Here is an 11,761-nt window from a genome sequence, read left to right as displayed (position 1 = left end):
TGAAGAACAAGGCAAGACCCTTCTATTTCTAGATGAAACTGAGACTCTGTGTGCATATTTATTTTTATGTTTTACTTTGCACGCGACACTGGCTTATGTCCATACCAATGGAGGATTATGACAGTTCAGATACATTTTATTTGCCCATTACAGTACTTGGCCGTCATCAACCAAATGCTTTCTTTAGTACACCAATAACCTTATTAGTCTTGGCCAAAGCTTTGCTGAACCAAATGATAGCTCATGGCCGGTGGATCAGTCAGTGTTTTACTAAAGAAACATGTAACACAAGATATACAAATGTATAAGAAATTACAAGATGGCTTAGCTGGTCAGCCACAGAGCTGGGTGAGGAAGAGTGCTGAGGGTGTGTGCACCTGAAGGTTTCAGTCCAAGGTCTGGAGTTCACTGTAATATCCACGCAAGTCCATAGCGGGAGGCCAACGTGCCTACGCCACCGGAAGGGAAGGATACCAAGCCAGAGCATCTGTGCTGGAAGCCAGGAGAGGACGTCCAAACTGCAGGTAAAGATGAGCTCCACCCAAGAACAGAAGCCTCACTGACTCTTTATGCCATCAGGCCACTGAGCTGTCTGTCCTAGGGTGGGTCCTCTACACCCTAGGGTGGAGAATTACTGAGCTGTTTAGTTAAGCTTTTAACCTTCTCAAGTTAACAAATTCAGTCAGACATTATATTCTGTTGTGAATTTAGCCTTTATTTTTGGAAGAGTTTGCACATACATACACAAATTGTTTAGAAATACATAAATGTAGTTTTTAGATGATGCAAGCCATTATTTAATAGAGATGCAAAATTACAGTAATAGGCTTTATGTCCCTTGATACCTTCATTGTCTCTTGTTCAAACTTCTCTTCCCTGGCTGCCATAGGCCAGCTCACTTACATGTGTGCCACTTGGCTGTGCTCCCTTAGGCACATGTATGCACGTTTGCCATTTACTAGTATTAAGCGTGCTGAAGGCAGAGACAGCTCTTATCATCCTTTGCATCCCCCACATCAGTTCTGATACCAAGCACAGTGTATGAAGGGTGCTCACTAAATATGAATTGAAGGAGTACATGCATTAATGATTAGCAAATGAATAGACTATATTTCTGGGCACACATTGTTTCCAATCCCCACTGAAAGCATGTTGTTGACAAGAGGTGGGTGACTTAAGAGAGACTGTTTTCTTTGCAATACAAGAATAAATATCAGGGCTGGGGAGATAGCTCAGTGGTCTAAGCACCTGCCTGGCACAAGGACCCAGGTTCGATCCCTAGTACTACATGCCGAGCCAACCCCAGAACCCCAGGTGCGCTGTGCTGGCCACCGAGACCGGGTGTGGTGGCGCACAACTGTAATCCCAGCACTGGCGAGGCTGAGACAGGAGGATCACCACGAATCCTAGCTGCATAGCAAGACTCTGTACCAGATAGATAGATAGATAGATAGATAGATAGATAGATAGATAGATAGATAATTTTTTAAAAAATTTTTAAAAAGAATAAATGTCAGCCAGGTAGACCTGTGCATCTTTTTGTCTCTATTACTCTGACCCCAAGTAAGTTACTAAGGCTTAACAACACTCTCAATTCTGTCATCTCTAAAATAATACATACCTCTTAGGAGTCCTAGAAGGAATGAAGGGATTTATGTAAAGTGCCAACCACAGTGACAAACACATAGCCATTGCTTAATAAATAGTAGCTACTATTTTAATCATTTGAAACAATCTTTTATTGCTGTTTTTGCTCTACTATTAGCATGTAATCATTTGCTAAATCCCAGGCTCATGACTCAAAAAAGAGTAATGGACACATGGGTGTTTTTGAGAATCAGGGAGGGTAAGTGACTTTCCAGGGAAACATAGAAATGACAGTAGTAAGCTGACCACGGTGACTGAGATCTGGTGTGTTTGACAGCGCTGGATGGAACCCAGGGCCTGAGAGGGGGAGGCCATTGCTCTACTGCTTAGCTACACCTCACCCTGAGATCTGGTTTTCCAACAGTGTACATTTTCCATCCTCCATGGTCCAAGAAGGATAAAAAGTTGGTCTTAGAAAGGCTCAAGAGGGACTATATCTCCATCTCCCAGTCCCCTTCTTTACCTTTCCTCCTATTCTGCCTAAACAGCTCTGATTTTGTCATTGATATGTCTACTATTTCTCATGACCTGGTCTGGTCTTGTATTTGCCTTCAATCCCTGTACTAGAAGGGAGAGTCCATGAAAGCAGAGGTGGTTGCTTGTTAGCTTTCCCGTGTTGCAGACCCAACCTTGGATCCCACAAGGTAGCCTAGTACTCCATCATGGAGCTACGTCACTCATCCCTCAGGAGATTTTGTTTTATTAATTGCTATGGTCTAAACTCACAAAATAGTAATTTCTCCAATTTGTTGCCCAAAAAAGGTATTGTTCTATTTAATATAAGGAAGTATAGTCTTAAGGCAGTAAAGTTTAGACGAATAGAGTTCACACTTACTTTGGCTTTTAAATCTTTCTTTGAACAGTCTTAAATTTACTATATTTTTGTTCTGCTGAATGCTAATAAGAGCCATTCCTACCACTACACTGTACATTCTAGATGGTTGTGTCTCAGTCTGGCTGAAACCTGAAGAGACTGTTCATTGTAACAGTCTACTAGAAGTTTGGTAACATGGCCTGAGGCATTAGAGATTGAAAATAAAATCATAGTAAAATTCAGTATAGGATTATCCCCTTAGAAACACTTACTTTGTTTTTCTTAGATGCTGATATTGACCCTGAAAATTGGCCAAATAAAGCTTCTGATGTTAATTTGGGGTTATCAGTTTTCTGCATGTACAAATCATTGGGTTTGAGATGTGTTTTAAGCCTGAATTAAAAGGACTTAGTCACTGGTGACTCGTGGTGAGAAATTCTTCCTTTTCACTGCTGGAGTGAATGCCATTGCTTCCAATATGCGTTCTTGAAACACCAAAAACATAAAAATCCTTCTTTTTGCATATTAGGTTTTGGAAAAGCTCTTTGAGGCTTCAAGTAGTGACCTGAATCACAGTGCATTTTAGTTATAGGTGCAAATTACAGTTAACTTTACAGATTTCCATTCAAATTTTTGTATTCTCAACTTTTTTGTGAGTTTTCTCATTATATACAAAATCCTCGAAAGTCCACTAAATAGTATTTGAATGACCACTAGAACTCTGTTTTGCTCATGATTACATTCTAGTGCCTGGGACACTGCTTTGCATAGAAAAGGCACTTAATAAGTATCTGTTGAATGAAGTCACATTCTTAATAATAGCACAAGTCAGAAAAATCATGGAAGCCTGGTGAAACAAATTATCCCCACCCCTTTCAAATTAGGTAATCATCACTTCGTAATTACTCTAGTTTGGCAGGCTCCCAGCATTAGCCCAAAGTGGTCTGTCCTAAATGTTCCCCACATTGGTTGTACCAGCCTTCGCCCTCCTCTCAGGGATCACTTACAAAAGGAAGGGGAGCTTGGCACCACCCAGAGGCACTTGCACATGTGAGAGCCAATGAGAGTTGTAACAGGAAATACTTCAGCTTGCAGTACTGATAGTCATATGCAGCGCCCAGATCACACTCTTTTTATCTGCAGTTCCTTATTAAGATAGTACAAGATTTCCTGAAAACAAAAAAATACATATATGTGCATGTGTATGTACAGATATGTGTATGCTTAAAAGAAAATTAGCTTTAGATTTGAAGACTAAGATGTGAATAGTTATTTGCCTTTTCTTCATTGTCGAGAAATTGGTGAGTTATTTTTAAATTCTTTTTCTTCCTTCTAACGCTCTGCCCTGTGACGCCGTTGTACTCTAGCATGTGGGGAGGGGTGGGGAGGGTGCATAAATGTAAAATGATTAAAACTTCAGCTGGTCACATCACCAGTAGTGATACCTTGTTCGATATTTACGTTCTTTCACGGTAATCATTGATAGACTATCATAGATTTTTTTTTTTAATGTAATGTTTGTTTAGCTTGAGAAAGCTTTCCTCTTTTGTGTGGACTGGGGGAACAATTTTGTAGAAAATTCTTTCCAAAATGTCGAAATGTAAAGCTGTATAAAATGCTGTTGACGTGAACTGTCTGACCAGGAAGTACTTCCTTCAAGCCTCACTTACAAGACTAAGTGTCTTATAATAACTTCCTTTCTTGGGAAGAAGGTGCTTGATAAGCCCAGTGGTGTTCTTACAACTTCAGTTTTCTGTTTCCTGCGAGTAAGAGGCAGCTTTTTGAAGAAATCCCTCTCTGGGGCAAATGTATTGATTACTGTTGCTAAATAAAGAATTTTTAAAGTCTTTAGCATGTTGGAATGGAAATATAGGACATGTATTTGAGACGATCCACTGTGAGTAAGCTTGCTCAGCATTTATTTTATTATAAATATGGCTTAGTGTTTTATTATAAATACAGGTTTGGGGGCTAAGCATTGTTAATGAGCGGGAGTAATTTAAACTTTGTTGAATTTCATGTGAATGTTTATGCTTTCGCTCAAAGTCCAGCTGATAGTAGTCAACCTCGGGTCATTGGATTCACATGCTCTGTTTATTTGAATTCGTAGTTTGATATTCTACAAATAAGTATTAGGATGGACTCTTCAAAAGTTGGGCATGTTTATTTTCTTTTCTTGTGGATAAGTAAAGTAACTGTTCAGCTGCCAATAAAATATCGAATCTTGGCAGAAGAATCTCTTAACAATAAAATCTTAAATATACTAAAGATCATCTTTATTAGATGATGTAGCTTATATTATGGATTATATTGTTATAAAACAATATTTCAAAGTTAAACTGCACAAAATGGCACACTGTTCATCCTACAGATCTTTAAAAATATGACTCTTCCTTTTTCTCTCACAGAGATAAAATAGGATAGAAAGCAGAGAAATATTTTGAATATAACACCAAATTTAGAAACAAAAAGATCAGAGTATCTGGTCACATGTACTATGTTTTGTAATTTTTGTTTAAATCTGTTGAGTATATAGGACTGGTTACTTATTAAAGCACAAAAATAAGATACTCTAGCTGTGAGATAATAACTTATGGGACTACTTTAGTTCATAAAATGAAATTTGATGAAATAAACAAGTAGATACTTTTTAATTTGACATCCCATGGTTTATATGTTAAAATTAAGGTGAAACATTTTGTAAACTGAAAAAGCTACTTTAATAGTTTTGTTTTGTTTTTTAACCAATTTCCATAGGTCCCTAGAACACAACTTAAATATGTAGGCTAGCATGGAACCTGATACCCAAAAACATGCTTGTAAGACAAATTAGGTCCTACATATAGGATGCATTTTTTCATTTAAGAAACATTGCTGTGGCAATTACTCATTGTGGGGGAGGATTATATCCACTGCATAACAAAAAGAAATCTAAATTTAAAAATAATCTTTGACATGTGATACCATATAGCTTGTGCTTTTGTCCTTAAGATTCATAAATACTAAAGACTGAAAAGTACAAACGTGTGAACTTCAGCTTTTAAATAAAGAGGACTTTTTAAATAAAGAGGACTTTTGTGATGATCTGAACGTTCTATTGGCTGCCCACAAGCATCCCAGTCATGGTTTGAATGGGGTGGGACAGAGGAAGTGGGTGGCGCTTCACAGTGACAGATTATTGCAGATTACATGGCTGCCTACCAGGGCACCACTAGTCAGAGGGAAAAGTGGAAGCTGTTCCCTGCATCCTGTCACTTTGTGCACTCTTAACCAGTTCTAGCCGATCGCTGGTTCCACACACAGATGACAAGTTTTACCCTCCAAAATGACCAGACGCGTGTTAAGCTTTCTATTTTCTGATTTCCGGGGTCGTATTCCTTATCTCTGGTCTGCGAAGATCACACTGCCCTTCTGTGGAAGCCACACATTAGCACAAAAAGGGGTCAGGAAGCAGAACGAAAAGCTCTAACTGACAGCATTTTCAATTTAAAACGCATTGCAGAATTAACAAGTATGGACATTGTCCCATCATATTTTGTGTGTTTACATAAATCATTAAAAATTTTTTTGAAAGATCACCTATTGGGAGCAAGTTTGTACTTCTAGATTGTTCCAGTTCAGCTCCCAATTGAGAGTCCTTCTACTGCAACATAAAAGGAAGCCTTTGTGGGGGAATATGCCATCTGTGCCCAGATACGTGAGGAGGGGATTACAGTGGAAGTTTATTTTTAGAAGTGTCTCATGAATATATGTTTTGTACTAAGAAATAGCTTTGGAAGGTTAATTTCACTGTTAGAAGTTGCGCAACAAGTTGCTCAGGTCGCTGAATATTCTAGGAAAATACTTTTTAAAGCATTTTGATGTCACCAGTCAGCCTAGTTAAGCCTTAAACTGACTCATCCAAATAGTAGCACTTAAAAAAAAGAAATAGTAACACCTTTTTTTTTTAATGTGACCAAATTAAAAAAAAAAAAAATACTAAGATCCTGTCAGTACCTTCAAATAATAATATATGCCATCCTGAAAGAGAGGACAGTAAAAGTCCAGTTTAGGACCGTGGCATACGAGACAATATTTTGAGTGCAAGGAGTTAAGGAGTGGGTCACTTGTGGCCCTGGCACAGTTCTTGGAACTGAGGTCACTCTAACTCCGACACAGTGAGCGACACATCCAGCTTCCTTCTATTTATTTTTGGTTTTGGTCACAAATATTTGGCGGTAGCAGCAGAAGCTAATGATTTGCAAAAGGATGACAGACGAGCAGCTCTGCCCTAAGCTGGTTTTGTGGCCTTGCACAGGTCCCTTTCAGCTCCCTGAAACCTCAGTTTCTTCAACTGTGAAATGGACGTTAATTATAATCCATAGGTTCCAGTATTGTTGTGAGTTTTAAATAAGTTAATATATGGAAATCACCTGGGCCGGAGAGGTAGCTCAGAGGCATAAGCACCTACCTGGCAAGCACAAGGACCCGAGTTCGACCCCCGGCCCCACACGCCATGCGGTCTCAGCCATGAGTTCCCAGGCGCCCTTTGTGCGGCCAGGAACCAGGTGTGATGGTGCATGCCTGTAAGCCCAGTGCTTGGGACCTTGAGCCAGGAGAATCTCTGCGAGTTCAAGACTAGCCTGGGTGCTACAGAAGTGAAGAGAAGGCCAGCCCGAACTGCGTAGCAAGACCCTGTCTCAAAATGAAAAGAAAATCACAAGGTTGGCCACCCATTGTAAAGAATGAGGTCAGAGACTAATAATTATGCTCATTTTTGGTATTTGGAGTTATGTTAGTTTTCATTATGAGCTCCATGAAAAAAAAAAATGGATCACAAGAAGCGACTTAACAACACATGGAATTATGTGTAGGTAAGAGAACTGGTATCATAACAATTGTTTCAGAAAAAGCCGTGTGAACACATGAATGAAATCTGTTGACCTTATTTATTCCACTGTGGGGTTTTTTGGTTTTGGTTTTGGTTTTGTCTTATTAGTGCCAGGGGTTAAACCCCAAGCCTTCACAATGAACCACATCCACAGACCTTTTTTATTTCTATCTTGAGACAGGGTCTCATTGATTTGGTAAATTTTCCAGGCTGGGGGATCAAACTTATGAATCTTGTGCCTCAGCCTCCCAGAGACTTGGGATCACAGGCATGGTTTGCCATGCCCAGTTTCCTCATACCATCTTATACACTAAGAAGTCTAAGGGGATAGAAGGAAATAATAGGGTGTTGGAGTTGACTAAATTTAATAAATATTACTCAAAATGATTATACAGTTGGATAAGTTTAGTTTTAGTAACTTTTTCTGTTGTTTTACTTCAGAGAACTTCCTCCTCATTTGACAGTTTGGAAAAGCAGTGTGGCAAAGTGTTGATTTTTAGAATTCGTTGTCTCAATAGTTTGTGACTCAAGATTTTAGATCGTCTCAAACACAAGGGGTTTTTTTTGGAGGGGGTGTGTTTTTTGTGTGTGTGTTTATGTTTTGTTGTTTTCCTGGTGGAGGCAGCCACTAGACAACATATATTTGAGTAGAAAGAAAAATGTCACCAGGAATATAGCTTACCGGCACAGCACCTGCCTGGCAAGTATGAGATGCTGAGCTTGATTCTCGGTACCAAAGGGAAAAAAAAAATGTTGCTCTGTTCCCACTTCTAGGAATTCCCTTCCTGGGTTGGATCAGTTAACTGTGTCCCTCAACTGCAAGCATTACAGCTAAGTCTTACAGAAGTTGTTTTCATGGGCGGTATTTGCAAAGTGCCTGCGAAATTTGGGGGAGCACCTGCAGTCAACTCACTAAAACAAATAATGAAACTATACTTGAAAAATACTTAGCTTTTGTGAACATACTTTCAGTGTTTAAAATGTGTAGGTCTTAATCTATAGGCTAAGCCCTTGACTAGTAGCCAGCTCCTAGGCCCGTCTGTATCTCTCCCTTATTTCTGGCCATCCCTACTTTTACATTCTCAACATTGCTGCCAAAATACACTGTATCCGTACCCCTGTGGCCTCCTCCCTGGATTGCCACAGTTGTCTCCATCCCGAATAACCTTATCTACATGCTGCTTCTGGCGTGTCACTACTGGTCGCAAAGAGCCTCAGTAGTTCCGTTTTCTACTATATCGCTTCTTCTGCCTAGTTTTTACAACACCCTTTCTAATCTGTCCTCCACCATTTATCCAGTTTCATTTCCTGTGTTTTTGGGCCCAGCCCTTCAGTGCTTTGAAGTCAGTCTATCAAGCCCCCTGCTCAATCCAGCCTGTGCCTTTGGAATTTATTTATCTTAACCAGAGAACTCTCCTCCAGAGCTTCTCTCCGCTGACCCAGACATTACCTTTCCTTCAAAGCTCTAGGTCAAGTTTACTCTGTGTGAAACTTTTCCTTTTTCTTCAGACTTCCAGGTGACTTTCCTCCACCCTAATCCCAATAATGGAACCCAGGGCCAAGTGCATGCTAGGAAGGACTCTACTACTGAGCTACATCCCAGTTTTTCAAAAGCAAGATCTCACTACATTGCCAGGCTGGCCTCAGACTCTGGATCCTCCTGCTTCAGCCTCCCATGTTCATAGGATTATAGGCATGTACCACCACATGGTCTTTAATTTAGCAAGCCCAGGAACAAAAATATGCATAATGTTATATATCATTCTGTTCGGTTTTTCACCAAACTTTTTTTTTTTTCTTTTAATTTAGGACAGGGTATACAGGATTTCACTACATAGATCTCACTTGTAGTGATTCTCCTGTTTTCAGCCTCCCAAACTCTGGGATTACAGGTGTACACTACCCCGCCCAGTCTCAACTGACATCTCAGCATGCCCCAGGGGCAGGGCCAGCGTGGCACATGAGGGATCGAACCCCGGCCACTGCGCTCTGCCCGAGCAGGCACTTTAGTCTGCTGAACTATCTGGCTTGCCCCTTCACCAAACATTTTGAATATAAAGGCCCCATCTTTACAGCTCAATCCTTCCCAGTTCCCTAATGCTGTGATACCTGACTTCAGTTTGAAGAGAGAGAGAAAACAAGGTAGATCTATTGCATCATGTTTACCTAAAGTTAAGGTCAATAACCTTAGTAATATGAAAGGGGCATTTTAGAACATCTATATATATATATAGTTTTAGAACATCTGTCTAATGCTTTGGGTCTGTTTTGAAGCTTAGGTATCGATGAAGGCAGTTATGCCATATTATTCATTTTTTTCAATAAATATTTAGCATCTACTTATAGCAGGTTTTGTGCTAGTTCCAAATAAAGCTATACTTTTTCCTTAACTAATAAATAGAAAGTCCTTTGGCTAAAGCAATGCTGTAATGATCTATGTACAATGCTGGGAAAATAGGTAGAAAATTCAATGAATCTTTTTGTTGTTATTACTGAGACAGGCTCTCATTGCGCAGCTCAGGCTGGCCTTGAGCTTACTTTGTAACCCAGGCTGCTCTCGAACTCACAACAATCCTCCTACCTCAGCCTCCCCAGTGCTGGGATTACAGCTGTATGTCATCACACCCAGCTTAATCTTTTTAAATTCTAATCTTTTAATTAATAATACAAACCGCCTGTTGCTTATTCCTAGCTGTGCCTCAGCCAGTAAACTAAGACAAGATATTTAAGCTTGTTATTCCACAGGACAATAATAATAATTGCTGATTATGGAGTACTTTCTAGGTATGCATATTATTAGCATATTATTTTCAAGATTCCTCCGTATTGTAGTATATGTCAGTGCTTTATTCCTCTTTATGGGTAGGCAGTATTCCTGGTCTGAGTATACTACTTTCTGGCTATTCTCTAGTTTATAAGCATTTGAGTTATTTCTCCCTTTTGATTATGAATAAAGCTGCTGTGAATGTCCACATACAAGTTTTTGTATGGATGTATGTCTTCAATTTTCTTAAGTGCCTGTTTAGGAGGGAAATTGCTCACAATTATTTTTGTAAAATAATTCAGTTGAAATGCTTCAAAGGCCTGGGGAGATAGCTCAGGTGAATAAGTGCTTGTCTGGCAAGCACAGGGGCCTGAGTTCAATCCCCCGTACTGCAAAAAAAATGCTTTCAAATGATTTTCTGAGTCATTTACTTGTCATCAATTGCTATACACATACATAAATAAAATACATACATAAGATGCTGTTTATTTAGCTAATATATTTTCCAGATCTTTTCTTCAGAAGTAAGACAGGCAAACTTAAACTCAGATTCTGGACAAGTAATCTTTGATTCCAGATAAATAACATGATTTAACATTGCCTGCTACCTTGGAAGGGGCTGTGGAGAACCAATAATCAAAACTCCTACTGCTACTCATATTCAATTAACAAAATTAAGAAATATCCAGCCGGGCATAGTGCAGCACACCTATAATCCCAGCACTGGGGAGGCTGAGTTGGAAGAATTACTATAAGTTTAAAGCCAGCCTGTGCTACTAAAAGCGAGGCCTACCTGGGTATATGTCTCATGCCTGTAATCCCAGCACTCAGGAGGCTACTGAGGCAGGAGGATCACAAAATCCAGGCCAATCTGGGCTACACAGCAAGTTTGGGGCCAACTTGGATCACAGAGTGAGACCTTGTGTCAAAAAAACCAAAAAGAAAAAAATAAAGGAACGCATAAGGGCATCAATTCCCTACGAAATTCCCCAATACTTTCATGCACAAAGAAGGAGATTGTTTCTGCACTGTGGGGATGATGAACTTTGGAGATGGAATTTGAACTGAGTCTTGAATACTGACTAACTTTTCAGTCTGTGTGGTGAGACATAATCAATGTATTTTTAGCCCAGTTCAGACATTGTGAACAAAGTGTTGGATACTTAGGGACAGTGGCAAATCAAAGGCCTTTGAATCGCATACCAAGACGTTGGCACTTTGAACAGTAGATAGTGGGGAGCCATTTAAGGTATTTGAATAGAAGAGACCGATGCAATCAGAGCCTTTGAAAGACTACTCCGTCCGTAGTATGTAGCATGACTTAAAGGAAAAAAGACATTGGGAATGAGAACTTGGACTAGTAGTGAGGTTCTGGAACTAGGACAGCTTTAATGGAAAAGAAGAAAAGCAGCTTGTGAGGGATTTATCACGGGCATTAACAGCTTGGGAGAGGGAGTGAAAGCACTGGAGTGTATCAGAGGAATAAGAGGAAGTGAGAGAGAAGAGGCCCAGCACAGATGTGTGTGTGTGAAGAAGTGAGAGCGAAGACGGCCAGCTGGCCAGCCGAGGTGCTTGGGAAGGAACTCAGCGGGAGAGCGCCACCCACATGAAGAAGCAGGGGCCTTGCCAGGTGATGCTGCCTCACAGCTGTGGAAGGTACGGCCTG

At 40.0% G+C, this 11,761-nt stretch overlaps 1 protein-coding gene across 2 annotated transcripts in view; it reads left to right on the top strand.

Annotated features, from left to right (window-relative positions):
- The window catches only part of Taok3 (TAO kinase 3), a 218,409-nt gene that overhangs the window by 5,989 nt on the left and 200,659 nt on the right, over window positions 1-11,761 (top strand). The window contains exon 1 of one of the 2 annotated variants that reach the window (XM_023720992.1): window positions 3,588-3,762. The exons of the other annotated variant lie outside the window; for it this stretch is intronic. The gene's annotated coding sequence lies outside the window, so the exon portion shown is untranslated. Of the gene's footprint in view, window positions 1-3,587; window positions 3,763-11,761 lie in introns of those variants that run through there. 2 annotated transcript variants of the gene reach the window in all.

Source organism: Octodon degus, unplaced genomic scaffold, assembly GCF_000260255.1.
Source record: "Octodon degus isolate 3935 unplaced genomic scaffold, OctDeg1.0 scaffold00079, whole genome shotgun sequence".
In the NCBI taxonomy this organism is placed as follows: domain Eukaryota; kingdom Metazoa; phylum Chordata; class Mammalia; order Rodentia; family Octodontidae; genus Octodon; species Octodon degus.
Note: the sequence above shows the minus strand (reverse complement) of the source record. Positions and strands in the feature narration are given on the sequence as shown.